The sequence below is a fragment of the Macaca thibetana genome, chromosome 15 (genome assembly GCF_024542745.1).
Source record: "Macaca thibetana thibetana isolate TM-01 chromosome 15, ASM2454274v1, whole genome shotgun sequence".
NCBI lineage: Eukaryota > Metazoa > Chordata > Mammalia > Primates > Cercopithecidae > Macaca > Macaca thibetana.
In genome coordinates this window covers 78858636-78878174 of record NC_065592.1, presented here as the reverse complement: position 1 = coordinate 78878174, position 19539 = coordinate 78858636, and the positions used below count along the sequence as shown (strand labels likewise).

Genomic DNA, 19539 nt, shown 5'->3' with positions numbered 1-19539 from the left:
TGAAAAATCCGTGTTATGCAATCACCCTGGCAAAGTTAACAACGCAATAGTGTACTGAAGGTAACCACTGATTGCAGTCACTGCTATTGACCATTTTAAGTGTGACTATTTTTAAAATACTGTATGCCTCATTAAGCTGGGCTCTGAAAATGAGGAATTTGCTTTAACTGCATTGTTTTGAATTGCTGAGAGAAGAATCTATCAACCACAAGGTGCCCTGCTGCTGAACTCAGCCAAAAAGCTGTTAATAACTCCAGCAGATGTTTCAGCTTTTTAGGCCAATAGACTCCCTCTCTCCCTGCCCTCCCCTTTCCAGAATCTGATGCCAATATGACTGAACTCCAGTTTTTGTGGTGGTTGTCGCCACCGCCGCCGCTGCTAGGGCCGGTGATACAATGCCGCTGAGGAATGATCCTTTAAACAACCGGTGGCCACAGAACCTCAGCCCTTTAAGGTCAGAATATTATTGCTTTTACCATCAGAAATTTAAATCTTCAGGGGGGAAATGAAGGTAAGGGCACAAATTCAGTATCTTTGTTTTGTTGTCTGCCTTCATTGCTAGTCATTTTGTTTAGCTTTTTGTGGCTTCTCCCAATGCTAAAAGTGCATTTCTCAGACTCATCAGAGTGCTGGGCTTGCTAAGGTTAAGGGTCATTCATACACTGGAGGCTCCACTGATCCGGGAGAGAGGTTCTTGGGTTAGCAGCTTTACAAAGGGGGCCTCTGCGTGATGCACAGTTTTGTGTGGTTGTATGCCTGATACCGTGTGGCTCAGATGCCCTGACCTTAGCACTTCTGCAATATTAGATGTGTGTTTTATAAACACAGCTACATCCCTGTGAGATAGGTAGAGTATGAGGGCACACAGGGTCACCGCAGTCCCATACCAGGATTTATCAACATCTCTGAACTGGGATAAACCTGACATTGTCACCTGAAATTAAATCTACATTCCAATCTTTCCAAATGAGAAGACGTTAGAAATAAAGGCGGAGGAGAGATCCTGCCCCCTTCCCTGACACTTCCTGCCCTGCCTCCTACTCAATTATTTTGGAGAGGGTGCTTTAACACACCCTGGTGACAACGGGGTGACCAAGAAAACACAGGTGCACCGCATTATGAAATGCTGTGTTGGCTAGGAACACATCTGAACTGCACATCTATACACATCATCATGCAGAGAATTGCCATTTCAAGGGGGGAAAAAATGAGAGGCAGAATTAAGTTCATAAATATTTTGTTTCCTTATTTTGATGCAACACAAAGCCAGAACATCCAGGACTCTGTGGACCTCTATTGTCAGCTTCAACATTTGCCAACCATAGTAATTCAACCCCCAGATCTCTGCTGTATGCCATACTGGCTGTAAAAAGTAAGTGCCTTTTCCCTGGTGTCGCTGCCACCATACTGTTTGCATGCTCTCAGCCCTGTATCATTCTAATTCTCAAGAAAAGCTCAGGAATACAATGCAAGGCCCGCCGCCCCATCACTTTTTTAACCTGGATAAAGAAATAGATTACATTGTGACTTGGTCCACATTCTCTTAAGTACATGTGCAGAGAACTCATTAATGCTAATGGAATTTGCGCATATGCATTGAAGGGAGAATATAGTTGCCCGTGCCTGTGTATTCTTTATTTTCTTACTGTACACTTGAGGGTTCTGTGGCACCTATAGCTTCTAATTCTGAAACATGAGTAATTCAGATTAAAAAGTATACCATTCATTTTGAAATATAGTGTTCCCACTAGCAAATGGGATGGACATTTCTGCTTAGATCACTATGATTCCAAGAAGCCAATACCAGATGATGATTCTTTAGTAAAATAAGCAACCAATGTTGTAATAATAAAATACGGTTAAAAATAAAAACAGCAAAAACTCGCTACTGAATCAGTAGAAAATATATTCTCATTATTTAAAAAATACCTACAAAATAACCCACATGCATGTCTAGGGGAGTAAAAACACAAGATGATGGGGTAAAAAAGAACTGAAAATAATCATAGGTAATCTGAGACTCCAAGCCTGCCAGCAGTGAATATTGGTGACAGGCATTAACAAACTATGTGGGGATGTCTGAGGCCCAGCTAAATCCAGACCATGTACTTCATTAGGTCTTGAACTTTACCTGGAATCTTGTACTGCAAATGATGATTTCCAAACTGTTTTGTTCTTGATTATTTCCAGTCCAAGTAAAATGGACAATAAAGAAAAGATGCTTCCATGCTGTTTCCATGATGGATGTTCACAACCAAAATAACTTCACCATCTGATGTATTTCACAGTTTTAAGTTAAAACAGACATACTATAATATGCTTGTACATCTGGCTCAGGTGCTTCATTTGCCATATGTTTGTGAAATAATCCAAGGAGATGTTACAATTGTACGTTCCCCTTGGGACTTGAAGAAAATGTGCCCACAAAGAGTTACCTAATTATTCATTCCTGCCAACAACATCCTCTCCTAATAAGAAGGTGGTTCTTAAAATGAGACAATAGTGCTTTCAGTCTTGAGAGATGTCAGTACCACTTATTGTTTCAGAAACAGAAAATCTTATGCATTTTTTAAAATAAGAAAAAGATCTTTGGCCTTTAAAGCAGGCGGTATATTTGGTATTCTTATGGGGGCAAATTCTGCAGCGCTGATCAAGGCCTATTGTTTCCTGAAACTCATTGAATTAAAGCCCATGAAGCCACATAGAAATTAGTGACCCAAAGTTGATAGTCTCTAAGGAATGGCTGCTCTGGCAATACTATACATTTATGGAGAACTTTGTAATCGGCAAATTGCTTTCATATATGTTACCACATTTAATTCTTATAATAATTTTGTGAAGCAGGTAAAAAAAGGCATCCCTTGTTTAATCATGCCACTTGTAGTACTGATTCTTCACAGCACTAATAAGCAAAATATGAACATCTTTTTTTAAAAAAATTGTAAATTACTTTGGTCTTTACTAATAAATACCACTTGCCATAGCACACATTTCTCTCTTTAAGAGTCATTGACAATCTGCTTTTTTCCCTCTTTTCCTGTTATTTGCATCCTTCTAAACTATGACTTTTTCTGATTCTATTTTAATTAAAAATTTGATTTTCTTTTGAGGATTAAAAAGTAGAGGGAGAATTCGTTTATTGGTTAAAATACAAGCTAACCATCAAAATTCAGATTTTAATGAGGCCCTAAGCCAGGACAGAAGTCAAATGCGTAAAGCATCTTCTAGGCCTAGCTTCATCCATTAATAAATCAATTTGGAAAAATGTGGCAATGATGAAATTATCAGCCAATAAACCTCCAATAGTGTGTTAATTGTATATTGACTGAAGTAACAAATTACATGGGGGTTGAATTTTCACAGGGACTGGAATAAAAGACCCTAAGTAGGCAGATTAAGTTACAGTTTCTTTTCCCCCTGAAACACAAACCTCAGTGTCAAACAGGAAACAAAGGATGAGAGACAGAGGGTAAGAGATTTGCCTCGGGTTACCCAGCTTGCAAATGGGAGTCCATGCCAGATCATCTCCCTCCACAGCGCTGGGAAACAACAGCAACTATTAAATACAAACGATCTCTTAGCTTTTCTAGTAAATCCTAACATTTTCTCATTACTCAATGTATAATACTTCCAATTTGTGTATAATATTTCCATTGAGAGGGAGACAGAGTTACTATGAGGAAATAATTAATTTTGGTCTCTTGTTGGGGTGAGTGAAATTCAAGAGAAAGTTCAGAGAACAAGTGTAAAAAACATCTCTCTAAAAAAGAAAATGCCGCCAGTCTTCCCTGATCCTACACACAGGCCAGTGGTGACAGCTATAATCATGGAAAGGGGCTTGTGTATCTTCAGCCTCATCATCTGATGGACTCAGATGTCTGAAAAATCTGTGGGAGCTGAGGGGTCTATTGTTAGAAATACTGAAACTGGTCTCCTCGAAGAAGAGAGTCTCAGCAGAGTATTACACAGACCTCACCTAATCTCTTTTCCAACGTATACTGCAGCTAATTCATGGGGATCATTGGAGTCTATTGGTCAAAAGCATGAAACACAATCACCACCATAATACAGAACTCTTAAAAGTGTGTGCATGTCCCAGTGGTGGAACGCGTTCTTACTATGGCATAAATTGTAGTCAGGATACATCCCTAAGTGCGTCTCAAAAGTTATATATGTAATCAAGTAGGCATTCTGATTTTAATTTTGGCAGGGCATGCTTTGAGATTCCCCAGGCAATGTTTTTTGCCAGTCATTGCAATTATGTACTTAAAAATACACATGCACACACACACATGCACACACACACACACAAACACACACATTTTCTTCATTCACTAAAAGTATACTACACGCCATGGATACAAAGTTAAGAAGGCAAGGACTTGCTCTCAAGTCATTTAAACAACCGGGGAATCAGACTTGCAAACATGAAAATACGAGAATTGGATGATCCACAAAGTTGAGTGGCAGATTAGGATAACAAGTCTAAATCTGTCCTGGAAAACTTCCCAGAGGAAGAAGAAACTTGAATAGGTGTTTTCCAGGTAGACAAAAAGTTTTAAATTGTGTGCTGAGTTAGAAGATGCTGAAGATCAAAGCAGGGAGTAACATCAATTTTTGTCTTTGAGTCCTAGGGCCACAGGGAAAGGAGAACTGGAGAAGGAAATTCTTGGAGGCCAGGCAAATGTCATGCATTGTATTGCAGTAGTTAAGGAAGTTCATGGACTTCATCAAGTGACCTCATAACCCATAAAATGTAGGAGAGATGCAAGAAGAATAAATAGGATATATTGTTTAGAAGGTGAGAAAGGAATCAAAGGTTCCCAAACGTTTGGCTTGGGAAACTGGGTAGAGGGTCGAAACCTTCACTAATATTAAGAGTATAAATATAATGTAAAAGGATGACATATGCCTGTAGTCCTAGTTACTCAGGAGGCTGAGGCAGCAGAATCTCTTGAACCTGGGAGGCAGAGGTTACAGTGAGCTGAGATCATGCCACTACACTCCAGTCTGGGCAACAGAGCGAGACTCTGTCTCAAAAAAATAAAAAATAAAATAAATAAATAAATAAATATAATGCAAAGAATACAGAAAGAAGAATAGATTTTGTAGAATAACTGGGAATAGACATGTAAGCAGAGATTAACGTGTTCAATTCTTGACATACTGAGTTTGCAACGCCTGTAGGATATCAAAATGGAACTATTCAGAAAACAGTTGGTATGGAAGGGACTAGAACTTAGGAAAGAGATTTATTTATTTTACTATACTCTGTTTTTTCTTCCTATTTTTTCTTTGTAATTTTAATTTTTGTGGGTATATAGTAGGTATATATATTTCTGGGGTATATAAAATAAAATATTTTGATATAGGCATATGATGCATAATAATCACATCATGGTCAATGGAGTATCCATCACCTCAAGCATTTATCCTTTGTGTTACAAACAATCCAATTATACTCTTTTAGTTATTTTTAAATGTACAATTAAATTAGTATTGACTATGGTCAATAGTGCTATCAAGTACTAGATCTTACTCTTTCTTCTACTTTTTCATACCCATCAACCATCCCACTCCCCCGACTACCTTTCCCAGTCTCTAGTAAATCATCATTCTACTCTCTATCTCTATAAGTTGAATTATTTTAATTTTTAGCTCCCACAAATAAGTGAGAACATGTGATGTTTGTCTTTCTGTGCCTGGTTTATTTCACTTAACATAATGATCTCTGGTTCCATCCATGCTGTTGCAAATGACAAGATTTCATTCTTTTTTATGGCTCAATAGTGCTCTATTGTGTATATGTACCACATTTTCTTTATCTATTTGTCTGTTGATGGACACTTAGGTTGCTTCTGAATTTTGGCTATTGTGAATAGTGCTGCTATACATGTGGGAATGCAGAGATCCCTCCAATATACTGATTTATTTTCTTTTGGGGTATATACCTAGCAATGGGATTGCTGGATAATATGGTAGCTCTATTTTTAGATTTTTGAAGAACCCCCAAAACTGTTCTCCATAATGGTTGTACTAATTTACATTTTCATCAACAGTATACAAGGGTTCGCCTTTCTCCACGTCCTTACTAGCATTTCTTATTGTCTGACTTTTGGATAAAAGCCATTTGAACTGGAAGGAGATGATAGCTCACTGTAGTTTTGATTTGTTGTGGGTTGTCTCTTCACTTTGTTGGTTGTATCCTTTGCAGTGCAGAAGCTTTTTAACTTGATGTGATCCTATTTGTCCATTTTTGCTTTGGTTTCCTATGCCCATGAGGTGTTACTCAAGAAATCTTTGCCTAGACCAATGTCCAGAAGAGTTTCCCTAATGTTTTCATTAGATTCATAGTTTGAGGTCTCAGATTTAAGTCTTTAGTGGATTTTGATTTGATTTTTTAATATGGTAAGACATAGGGGTCTAGTTTTATTCTTCTGCTTATGGATATCCAGTTTTCCCAGCATCATTTATTGAAGAGACTGTCCTTTCCCCAATGTATGTTCTGCCATCTTTGTCAAAAAGAAATTCACTGTAGATATATGAATTTGTTTCTGAGTTCTCTAGTCTGTTCTACTGATCTAGGTGACTGTTTTCATGCCAGTGCCATGCTGTTTTGGTTACTATAGCTCTGTAGTGTAATTTGAAGTCAGGTAATGTTATTCCTCCAATCTTGCTCTTTTTGCTGAAGATAGCTTTGGCTATTCTGGGTCTTTTGTGCTTCCATATAAATTTTAAGATTGTTTTCTCTATTTCTGTGAAGAATGTCATGGGTATTTTGACAGGAATTGCATTGAATCTATAGATTCTTTGGACAGTATGGACATTTTGACAATATTGATTCTTCCAATTCATGAATATGGAGTATCTTTCCATTTTTTGTGTGTCCTCTTTAATTTCTTTCATTGGTGTTTTATAGTTTTCATTGTAGAGATCTTTCACTTCTTTGGTTAATTCCTAGGAATTCCAAGGAATTTAATTTTATTTGTAGCTATTGTAAATGCTAAAAATACTTTCTTGATTTACTTTTTCTTTCTTGATTTTTTTTCAGATTGCTTGCTGTTGGCATATAGAAATGTTACTGATTTTTGTATGCTGATTTTGTATACTGCAACTTTACTGAATTTATCAGCTCTAATATTTCTTCAATAGAATGTTTAGATTTTTCCAAATATAAGATCGCATTATCTGCAAACAAAGATAATTTGACTTCTCCTTTAGGGTAGAGTTTTAGATGTCAAACAGTGGTAGGGACAAGATCCCCCAAAAAGTGAATAAAGACGGACAGTAAGACACTGACATTTAAAAGGAGGGCAAAGAAACAGAAACCAACAAAGGCACTGGATAAGGAGCACCCCGTACGGAAGGAGGTAAGCCAGGTGAGAGAGAAAATAGACAAAGCCAGAGCTCCAAGAATGGAAGAAGAATCAGAATAATAATACTTATTCCACTGGGTTAGAGGGTGAAGCAAGACTGTCTCTGCAGTGATATGGGTAGAGCCAGGTTAGAATGGATCAGAGTGAGTGGATGATGTGGAATCACACATAGTAAATTTAGGTTGCACTTTCTAAAAAAATAAGTTATCAAAGGAAGAGGCATGAGGGTGCTAAATAAATGGGTCACTAAAAGGATTTTGTCTGCTTTTTTTTTTTTAATGAAAAGGATGATAACAGATTCTTAGCTAATGGAGAATAACCAATGAGACATAGAAGTTAAGAAAAGAACACTGATAATGCAAATTTCCCAAGGAGACAAGGTAGAATAATTTCCATAGCACCAGTGAATGGCTGGTCTTTGATAGGAAAATTGTGTTTTGCTAGAAATGAGGACAAAGAAAAAGTGGATGCAGATATAGGTGGGCTTATGGGTGAATGGGCAGGGAAATGAAAGAAGCCGCTCCTGATAGCTGCTAGTCCCTAAATTAGAAGCCAGGTCATCCCAAAAAAGAGAAGATTGAGAGTTTTGAAGAGTGGAGAAAGTTTAGAACAGCAGCTGAGGGAAATGGGAGAGGCACATGTAATAGGACTGCTGAGTAACATTGACGGCACAACTGAGATTAGTTTCACTCCAGATTTATGATCCCCATTCTATATGGTTATGATTTTTCTTTTTCCTTCAGCAGAGCAGTGCTCAAGGAATGTTTACAGCTAAGGAGGCTCCATGGAGGATTGCCTGAAGGACATGAAGTCCATCCATCTCTCCAGATAGTTTAGATTATATCTCAAGATCAAGGTAAACCATCAAACTAAATACTTGAGCCATATTGTTTTGGCCCCTTTTACTATTACTCACTTTTACTGAATTGTATTTTGGCATGGGGCCTTGGCTTACATTGAGGGGCCCAACAAGAAAGAGACATAGGCCTCTCAGCCTGGTTAGCATCGTGGAGGCGGTTCAAAAGGACAGGCACCAGCCTCGGTACCATTTATGTTCCATTCATGAGGCCACAAAGAGCCATTTCTTTTTTTTTTTTTTTTTCCTTTTTTCTTTCTTTTTTTTTTTTTTTTTTTGAGACAGAGTCTTGCTCTGTCGCGCAGGCTGGAGTGCAGTGGTGGGCTCTCGGCTCACTGCAACCTCTGCCTCCTGGGTTCAAGTGATTCTTCTGCCTCAGCCTCCTGAGTAGCTGGGACTACAGATGTGTGCCACCATGCCTGGCTAATTTTTTGTATTTTTAGTAAAGACGGGGTTTCACCATGTTAGCCAGGATGGTCTCGATCTCCTGACCTCGTGATCCACCCTCCTTGGCCTCCCAAAGTGCTGGGATTAAGGTGTGAGCCACTGTGCCCGGCCCAGAGTCATTTATTTTAGACCCAAATGCCAGGAAACAATTGGTTTTTCATGAGTAATGGCAATGTGTTTCCATGTTTGTATGGTCTTGAAACCAGAATGCATGATTTCAAATTCAGAATCCATCATCTATTAGTTGGTTGATCTTGAGCCTATTAACTTCTCTATGCTTCAGTTTCTTCATCTATAAATTAGCAAAAATAACAGTACCTGCTCCATAGGGATGCAGTGAGAATTAAATGAGACAATCAATGTAAAAATGTTTAGCATTATATCTGGCAAATCATAAGTCCTTAATACATATTAGTTATTATTATTATCTTACGACTGATATTTTTTGTTTTATTTGTGTGTTTTGCCTTCATCTTCAGTGTGGTGTGCCTTTGTATGCATTAGTTTCCCTCTGGTTTCCACTTAATATTATTTTCCATTTGTTCTTTAACTACACTTCACTTATTTTTCATCTGATATTCACTCAGCATGGTTTGGGAATGAGGCTGAATATAACAAAGTAAACAAAAGATCTTAAACCAGTCAATAACTATAAAGATTATTCTGTCTATTTTTCTCCTAGAAATAGTTTCAAAGATAGTAAAATGAACGTTCTTATAGCACATTTGTATATGGAAATGAAAGTTTCCTTGAAGTCCATTTCACTTGATATTGACATTTCTTACAATCACTCTTGATCAGACCCCTACAGGGACTTGGCTCTGACTCAGTATTTGCTCAAATACTTCTCACTGTGAATAAATAACATGTTACTTTAATTGCAGAGAGGGACAGATTATTGTAGCTTGAGAAGTAGCTAAATTTTGCAGTGGAATGAGGGCTGGATTTGAGGGTCAAAGAACCTAGGTGTAGACACCAACTCTGCCACCAGCTCTTTGCCATTGGAACTCACTGGCCTCATTTCTTTCATGTGCTAAGTAGGGTTAACAATCTTGATCTCACAGTGCGATTGTGAGAAATAAAGAAGAGGTTCTGCAAAAATTAGTTGAATCTTCATCCAGTGCGGGCAGTAGCATTCAAGCAATCATTCACACTTGTACTTGAAAAATAGGGCCAAATGACCAGGCATGGTGGCTCACGCCTGACGCCTGTAATCCCAGCAATTTGGGAGGCCAAGGCAGGCAGATCACAAGGTCAAGAGTTCGAGACCATCCTGGCCAACATGGTGAAAACCTGTCTCTACTAAAAATACAAAAATTAACTGGGCATGGTGGTGCGTGCCTGTAGTCCCAGCTACTTGGGAAGCTGAGGCAGGAGAACCACTTGGACCTGGGAGGTGGTGGCTACAGTAAGCTGAGATTGCGCTACTGCACTCCTGCCTGGGCGACAGAGCGAAACTCTGGCTCAAAAAAAAGAAAAAGAAAAAAGAAAGAAAAACAGGGCCAAATGATTCAGTCTTTTTAATTATGTTTAAAGGCAACTTGAACATTCTTATCTTATTGAACTATTTGAAATATAGATACCAGGCATTTAGGAATATTTAGTCAAAAGTCAATTTTAAAAAAAGCTTTAATTCCCTTTTAAGAATATTCAGGAAATTTCATCTTGGTATCAGATTATCAACTTAGCCTGCAATGTCACAGGAGAAACATGAAAAATATCCCAGATTGTGTTCTCTGCTTTTAACTAAATAAATAATTGGAAAAAGCCCTGATATACAAATAAGTCTGCTTTATTTCCTGGCAGACTTGTTTTGTTTTTCTTATTGTTATTGTTGCTGGTTTTGTTGCTGCATAAACCAGTAAGCACACGCAGATGAAAGGAAGCCTTTGTTTTGTTTTAACTGAAGGTACGTGGGCATGGGATGGCTTATCCCAGGAGTTAATAGCAAAAGGGTTTAGGCCAATTCTTCAAGGAAATAGAAGCACTTAGTTTCCTAAACCCCTCCCACCTTTCAGGACCAAAGTTGAAAACCAGAGAATGTTGTGTTGGTAGGCCACTCCCCACCGCCCCACAGAACACCCAGAGAAATCAGTGCTGGATAGCACAAAAAGAGCCCAGCTACAATGGTTGGTCTTCAAAGGGGTTCATTTATTATATTGCTCAGTGCCCCACAGAGTTGCTCCAAGCTCATAACTGCCACTGATTTCAAAGAGAGCTCTGAACTTGCATACGCTCCACAAGGCACAGCGCAGGATGAGAAATAGGCTGAGTGGCTTTAAGCCATGTTCAGACATTTTTTAATGTTCATAAATGTCTTTGGCACCATCACTTTCACATAGAAACCCACTTACCTCCTACTGCAAAGTGTGAAATAAAGCCATTTTCAAGCCTGGGTAGGGGATGGTCTGCAAATTGGGCTAAATCTTAAAACTGCATGAAGACTGAAAATAGGATTCACAAGCTAGAGCTCAGCTCTAACCAAACTGTTTCCAAGGTCGGGTCACTGTGACACTCTGCTCTGTTAGATACCATCAGTTCTATCCTTCAAGGGTTAACACAGTGAACCGTGGTCACCTCAGTAGTTTCCAAATGACCCTGGAGTTAAACTAAAGGCCCATAGCTCTAAGCCATCAAAAACAGGTGGTCTACTGAAGGAGGGAAGCACTGTCTCAATTGAGGCTTGATTGGGATTCACCTGACACAGCCCTGGGAAACCTTGAGTTAGGGACTGGCATTTTTTTACCACACTTCTCTGCCTTTGGAGATGCTGAAGTTTATTCAGGGTGTTCATGGGAGATAAGGACCCATCAGAGGTGCTCTCTCTCCCTGAATGCCTGCAGAAAGATTAGCCATCTTCCCCAATTTTATTCCCGTGGTTGCCTGGTCACCAAGACAAGAGAGAGATCCCTTAGACACTCAGCAGTCACTTTGTATACTCCAGGAAGCCCTCTGGTAAGTAATTCTCCAGGGAGCCCCTGCATGCCTCCATGAGCACCTTGCTTTTGGAAGGGGCACAGAAAAAAAATGTGTCCTATTCACGTTCACTATTAAGTAAACATGAATTAAGTCTTGGGCAATATGTTATATTTGTTCCCATGTTTATTGAAAACAGAAAGTTATTTGGGAGAAAAGGAGTTAAGTAATGATTTCCAGAATTCCAGGGATGCGCTCTGGAAAAATGAAACCACACAGTCTCTTCTCTAAAGGTCATTAAGAAAATGTTGCTAAAGCATTTATCTACTATAAGTCCTATTTATTTATTCCCTTAACAAATATTTACTGAGCACCTGCTATGTGCAGATGCAGTTCCAATTGCTGGGATACAGTGGTGAACAGGGCAAAAAAAAAAAAAAAAAAAAAAAAATCCCTGCTCTCTGAGTTGGTGTCTAACTGGGGAAGACAGATGATAACAAAATAAGTAAGAAGACTCCAGAGTGTTTGATGAGTGCTAGGGAGACCATGAGCAGGAGTGAGGGCTCATGTCAGGACAGGGTGAGAGAGCGTGCACTTTGAGATTGGGTGATGCGGTGAGGGATCATTTGAATAAAGGATCCTGAGGGGAATTTACCTTTAAATGCTTGTCTTTTTTCAGTTAGTCCAAATATCAGTAGAAAGTGACTGAGGATTACCTCTGAAGTCCTTTTAAAACTTAGAAGGTAAAGCCAGCTTGCCAAAAATGATGAGAAGACAGTGCAGCCCTGCTCTTGGGTCCTGGTACCACCTGGCTGGGCAGTGGCACAATCACGAAGTTGAGTTCCATGGAAAAAGGAAGTGTACTTGGTATCGTGTTGTGCACACAGTGAGTGCTCAATAAATGCTGTTCACTCATAGCTAAGATCCGTGGTCTTGGATTCAGATCTCAAAGTAATGTTTTTGACAAAAATTTTTTATATCTCTTCCAGCAACCTTTGAGTAGACATAGTATACCAGCAGTCCCCAACCTGTTTGACACCAGAGACCAACCAGTTTTGTGGAAGACAGTTTTTCCATGGACCAGGATGGCAGGGTGGGGATGGTTTCGGGATGAAACTGTTCTACTTCAGATCATACAGCATTGGTTAGATTCTCATAAGGCGTGAACAACCTAGATCCCTCACATGCGCAGTTCACAATAGGGTTTGCACTCCTATGGGAATCGAATGCCGCTGCTGATCCTACAGGAGGTGGCGCTCAGGTGGTAATGCTCGCTCACCTGCAGCTCACCTCCTGATGCGCGGCCTGGTTCCTAACAGGCCACCCACCAGTACTTGTTCGTGACCTGGGGACCGGGGACCCCTGATATAGACAGATGAGACATCACAGATAGTTTCCGGAAATTTATCAGCCATATCTATTCGCAATACCATCCCTAAATTCCCCCACCATCAATGTAAATATCTTTAATCTGTCTTTACTTATGACTGTCCTCAAATATTCAATGTAATATGTTAATGAGCTGTCTTCATTTCTTCTATCACATTCCCTTTACTCTAAGAAGAGACATCAATGTGTACCATTAAACACCATGTATTTTTATCCTTTCACCCTTCCTCCTTCCCTTTATCCCTCCTTTTCTTCTTTCCAATATCTATGTTGTGCAAAGCATGGTATATTCCATAGACCCCATCTTAACTACACTAAAAAAATTAATTATTGAACAGGTACTGCTAGATGCACTGAAAAGAAGAGTGTGGAAAGTGACTCAAGGTGAAGGGAGGATATATCATTTTCTTCTGTCTTTTGTCACCAATGTTGAGATGGCAGCTACTGCCCATCATATTTCCTAAAGGGGAATAGTGACTACCAAACTCCTCTTGGTTTTAAGGGTGAAGTTAAAGTAACTGGGATAAAATGAAATAAATTAATTATTGAACAGGTACTGCTAGAAGCACTGAAAAGAAGAATGAAAGGATGTGAAAGTCAATAGTGTTATATATTAGAGAAAATACATATTAGAGAAAATATGTAACACTACTGGCTTTCACATCCTTTCATTCTAAATTGAATACTGTATGTGAATACTGCTATTAATGACATTCCCTTCTACCTGTTGTGCCCAAGAGTCTACAAGTCCTTTTTACATGTATAATATCTCATACAATCCTCTAAACCTTTGCTTCTCAAATGTGGTCCTCAAACCAGCAGCATTAGCATCTCCTGGGAGTTACTGGAAATGCAGAATGTCAGGCTCGGCTGCAAGCCTCCTGAACCAGACTGCATTACAACAAGGTCTTCGGGTGCTTTGTGCACACATAGAAGTTTGAGAATCCCTGCTTCAAATCATCCTGAAAGGCAATTAAAAATTCCCTTCCGCATTTTACAGATTAAACACACACAAAAAAAAACTCAAGTTTCAGAGATATTTAATTAGCAAGTAGGCAGCAGGACGTGCAAAGGCCAATATTCTTTCCACTACACTATGCCCCCTCTTTGGATGCTACTGGAAAAAAAACTACCGCATACCTCTTTTGGGGTCTGACGTCACCGAGGCCAGTATTTCATAAGGAGCACTTACACAATAATTATAGCCTGATATTGTCCCCTGGTGGTAAGTAGGCCGATGCTAATCTCTTGCTGGATCATACATTCCTTATATAGGCTATTCTTCCCTCCTGTTGCCTAAGAGGCCTCAGGTTAATTACATGAAACAAGTTCATATTTAGAACGCTATCCAATTTTCTGTAATTACTTACCAAAGAACTGTTTCACTAGTTAACAATTTTTGAGGTTTCCATTGCAAATTTTCTTTCCAAAGCAGACTTTTAAGTGATATATCTGACCACCTTAAAATGAAAGGGAAAGGCAACTAACGTGTAGCAAGCATTTCCTTGTGTACCAAGCTTGGTGCTTTGTGTGTGTTATCTCTTGATCTTTACAGAGACTTATCCATTTTACAGATGTGGAAGTCGAGATTCAAAGATGACACAGGTAGCAATGCTGGGCATCAAGCTAAAGTGTCATACCACGCTGGCCTCTTCCTAAAAGTAAGTCTTGCCTGAATTAGCATGGAAAATGACTCAAGGTGAAGGGAGGATATATCATTTCCTTCTGTCTTTTGTCACCATTGTTGAGATGGCAGCTACTACCCATCATATTTGCTAAAGAGGAAAAGTGACTTTTTAAAACCTCCTGGTTTTAAGGGTGAAGTTAAGTAACTGGAATAAAGTAAAAACAGAGAAGAACCAACTAGAAGGACACAAACTGAATATGCAGAATCACCCAAAAAAGATTAATCAGCAGAGGAATGTTGCTGGGTAATATACTTTGAAAATGCCATATCAACACCATATACATTGGCTAAAATCTAGACATATAATCTAAGCAAGACCCTCTAAACTGGTGAGTTTTAAATTCTTTATGTTTAACAGAGAAGCAGCAGGAGGCCGCCTTATTCTTTAAGAAAGAGGAGGAATGAATAGATTTCTCGCTGATAGAGCTGAGAAAGGCATCTCCTAGGCTCTTGCATCACTTGTGTTAATATGCAGGTCCTCAGAGCTGCAGCTTTCTCATGAACATTGTACTGGAACGTTCTCCTCTGTTCCTCTCTGGGAATCTGCAGACAGTTCATGTGGAAGTCTCTCTCCCAGTCTGAAAGAATTAAATAGAATATTATAATTACTCAGAGTTTAATATATGCTACAACTGTTTTTGCTGGCTTGGCGTTTAAAGATGCAAATGTTCCAATCGCTTCTAGAAACATGACATTATAAAAGGGACTACTGTAATTAGGAATAAAACTGTTCAGTCCTCATTAACCAGAAAAGCAGTTTCTAAACCCAGGGAGGCTCTACTTTTATTCCAAGAAAAGTCAGAAAGATGGCGCCGCAAGAGCCTAATAAAGATTTTGGGTCAACTTGTGTTCACTGCAATTGACTAGGATCCATGTGAAATGATTTTTAAAAGGCAATGAACAACAAATACTTCTAACAGAAGAAAACTAATCAGAGAAAAGCCTGAAGAATCATCTTAAGCACACTCTTCTTTAAAGTTTCACTATTATTTTATTCTTGATTGCCCAGATTCATTCAGCCTTAATGCATTGTTAAAGAGTCTGTCTTATTAGACAAGGATGTTATGGTAACTGGTTGTAAGGCTACTGTTCTCCTGGTTACAACATGTGACTAGAAAAATGCTTTCTTAATTGAGGCTTAGAGTGATAAGTCCCTGGTGACTCAAAACAGTTAAGGAGTGTGTATAAAACTGAGCACAGGCTAACCTTGAAGATGATGGCAGCCTTTACTTTGGTTCTTTAATCTGCACATCCATTTCTGTCCTGCCGGAACTGTCTACACCGACGACTCACTGTGGCATTAGTCATGGTAAGAGCCAAATGTGTTCTAAGCCTGTGCCTTTTTATACCTGTCAAAGGGAATTTGGTCACTGAAATCACAAGTGAGCCATGTTATAAGGTGTTTAACTGTGAGGTAGTCTCCCACATAGGACGAAGGCAAGAACATTTGGAAGGAATGTGATTTATTTATGTTCTCTGCATAGGTACTTGCAACGTGTCTGCTTCTGAGAAAAGCAACGTCCATAGATTGCAGATAGCGCATTATCTAGCCCTCGTTCTTTCTTTTAGCTGAAGTTCTTATCACCCATGTTTCAAAACCTAATTAAGTGATGGTTCATTCATAACTAAAGGACACTGGACAGGAATTAGGCTCCAGTCTCTTCTTTGTCACTAACCAGCTCTGTGGCTCTCAGCAAATTAGCTCTCCAGTGGGACTCTGTTGCTTTGTCTTGTAATAATAACAGCTCTATTTATTAAACACTTTTTCTGCAGTAGGGCTTTAATAAGCACTTTAATTGGATTATTTCATTTAAACCTCATAATAACCCAATGGGTAGGTTCTATTTTAACCTACATTCTGCAGATGAGGGAGTTGAGGCATAGAAAGCCGAAGACTTTGTCTAAGGTGACACAACTTCGATGTGAAAGAGCCAGGATTTGGTTACGTTTCTGCTGAACCTACAGACTACATGTTTATCTTATTGCCAGACTACTCCACCCAAGAATTGATGGAGCAGGGAGATTTTCCTGCTCCACAAATTCTTAATTGTACTTAGAAATGAGTTGGCTTAGGCCGGGCGCGGTGGCTCAGGCCTGTAATCCCAGCACTTTGGGAGGCCGAGACGGGCAGATCACGAGGTCAGGAGATCGAGACCATCCTGGCTAACACGGTTGAAACCCCATCTCTACTCAAAAATACAAAAAACTAGCCGGGCGAGGTGGCGGGCACCTGTAGTCCCAGCTACTCGGGAGGCTGAGGCAGGAGAATGGCCTAAACCCGGGAGGTGGAGCTTGCAGAGCCGAGATCGGGCCACTGCACTCCAGTCTGGGCGATAGAGCGAGACTCCGTCTCAAAAAAAAAAAAACCAAAAAAGAAAAGAAAGAAATGGGTTGGCTTAACTCATGTAGCATGTCTGTGCTGCTATATGTAATTTGATTTTTTAATTTTTTAAATGTTTTCGTCTTGTTTTCCCAGCCAGAGTAAAATGTCCAGATGAGTTAGTGGAAAGAGTACTTTCTATAGGATAATGAGTGAGGTTATCTGCCCTGATAAATTCTTTCCTTTATTAATAGAGATAATAATGCCTGGCTTATAATGTTTCGATACTTTAAGTACAAAATGGCTATAAGGTGGATAGCAGCACTGTATAAAGAGAATTCGTTTCTAGTATTTTAAAATATTAGCTCTCTCAGGAAAGACTCCTTCTTAAACAATGTATTTGCCAGGTCATGTCATGTTGTGAGATGCTAAAGTAGACGCGTTGATCATTACTTTGTGGTTTTTTCAATTTAGAAAAGAATTCTTAAACACACTGTTATTTATCTTCGCACTATTAATTAACGTAACAGGGAGAACAGTTTAATGGTGAATGTGAAACCTTTATTGAGTACCTGAATTTGTCCTAAATGTTATCTCACTGAATTCTCACCATTGCTCTATGAGAAAAATGTGAGAAAACCGAGACTCAGAGATGTTAGGTAACTTCCCTAGGACATACAGCCTTTTGTTGAGAACTGGCACTGAGTCAGAGCTTTAGCTCTCTCCAGAGACCAGAGTTTCTACCATGTCATACTGAAGATATGAATATTCATTAAGATTTTTGTGCTTAAATATCTGTGTGTGTATTGTTCATGGTTTATTAAAATATCCAACTGAATAGCCAACATTTTCATAATAAATATTATGGTGATAGAACATTACAACTTAAAATCATGAAAGTACATATTGGAAAAGACCTTAAAATCTGCAAGCTCAACAAGTGATTCATTGCTTTTCCAGCTGCTGCTTGAACATTGCCTGCAAGGTGGAACTCACTGCCTCAAGGGCAAACAATTTCGTCTTTAACGCGTAGAAAGTGTTACCACTAGACTGTCCATCAGGCATCTCAAATTTAACATGTCCAATACTTAATTCATAAAGTTGTTTCATAATTTTGTTTATAGTCAATTGAGGAGCGGGGCTTACCAGAGAAAAGCGGGCGCTAATAAGGATAACATTATTCCATCAATAATTAACCACAGATGATATGTTAAGCATTCATTTTTATTTTATTACTAAGGCCAAAGAAAGAGGTCAGTAAAAATTGTTACCTTATCTCCTTGGGATTTTCCAAGATCACCTTGTTAGAGCTTAATGCTCCATTTATGTTAGAAGACAATTGCGTCAGTCAGAGTTCCAAGCAAAAAGCAGCCGGTACATTCAAAAGGGTTTGAGGCATGTTAATGAAGGGACATTTACAAAGGTATGGGCAGAGTTCAAGGAAATCAATAGAGTAGTCCTTCACCACTGCAAGCATTTCAAGGATAGCAATAGTAAAGAACCATTCGCAGCTGTAGGCATGAGAGAGTGAGGAAGGAGCAGGTTTCACAGGGCAAGTGACGATACAAGATGACACCCCCTCCCCTACCTCCAGAGAAACTGTGGCCTCAGGTGGAGGCATGCTGCCTGGAAACTCAACCAGGAGAACCGATACCCTGACCCCACTCTCTCTACCACCTGCAGAGCTCCTGTTGGTGGCTGAGTTCTCGCTCCTACTAACTGGAAGACAGAAGACAAAATTCCTTACTAACACGGCCCAGGACACAATATTACATGTCGTCCAACACATTACCTGAGTCTTTTCTCTTCCTACTCCTCTCTGGACACTTATCCTTACCATATTCTCCCATTTCTATCTCCTAAATCAGCAACAGGAAGGCCAACTAGTAGATCACGAAGGGAAATAATAATCCTACAGCTCTAGGAGGTTTTGCCATGTGACACTGTTAGCATGTATCTCTTGGATTGTACAAATTAATTCTAAAAGAAATTTTATGACCTCTCTTCCATATTTTTGTATCATAATTAGCAGACCAAACTGGCTGATAGGCATGTATAAATTTTATACGCATACCAATGTATATTTAGAGACTATTTAGTGTTCACATATCAAATAAACTTTTTTCTTTTGCTCTGATTCCTTTGTGAGACTTATCTAACTGTTCTTTGTTAAAGCCTTTATTAAGCTTTAGACACTGGTAATGTAAGTTCTAATCTCTGAATTACTATTCTAATTGCTTTACCCTATCCCCAATATCTTCAAAGCCTTGCCTTTCGGGAATTATGTCTTAGCTAAAAGTTTTCTGAGACCAAAATTTTCTGAGCAAGCAGTCTCAGAACCAGATTTTCCAATGGGATCTGCTTACATCATTGAAGATAGGAGGTCTGATAAATATAATTTATATCAGACAAGCCAGGTACATTGCGAGAAAAAAGGCCATCCTTTATTTTATTGTAGAACTCTTGAGCTGGAGTTGACACACTTGAAAGACAAGTTCAAATAAACTTTTGGACCCATTTTTCTTGAATATTGATGTGACAGTCTCTT

The 19539-nt window shown here is 39.1% G+C and overlaps 1 long non-coding RNA gene across 1 annotated transcript; it reads left to right on the top strand.

The window, feature by feature from the left end:
• Positions 1–345: 345 nt before the first annotated feature.
• On the top strand, positions 346–19084 carry LOC126937909 (uncharacterized). Its single transcript, XR_007719896.1, has 4 exons — positions 346–454; positions 8123–8232; positions 14559–14645; positions 17952–19084. It is a non-coding gene; the product is annotated as an uncharacterized LOC126937909 (long non-coding RNA).
• The last annotated feature ends 455 nt before the right edge of the window (positions 19085–19539 follow it).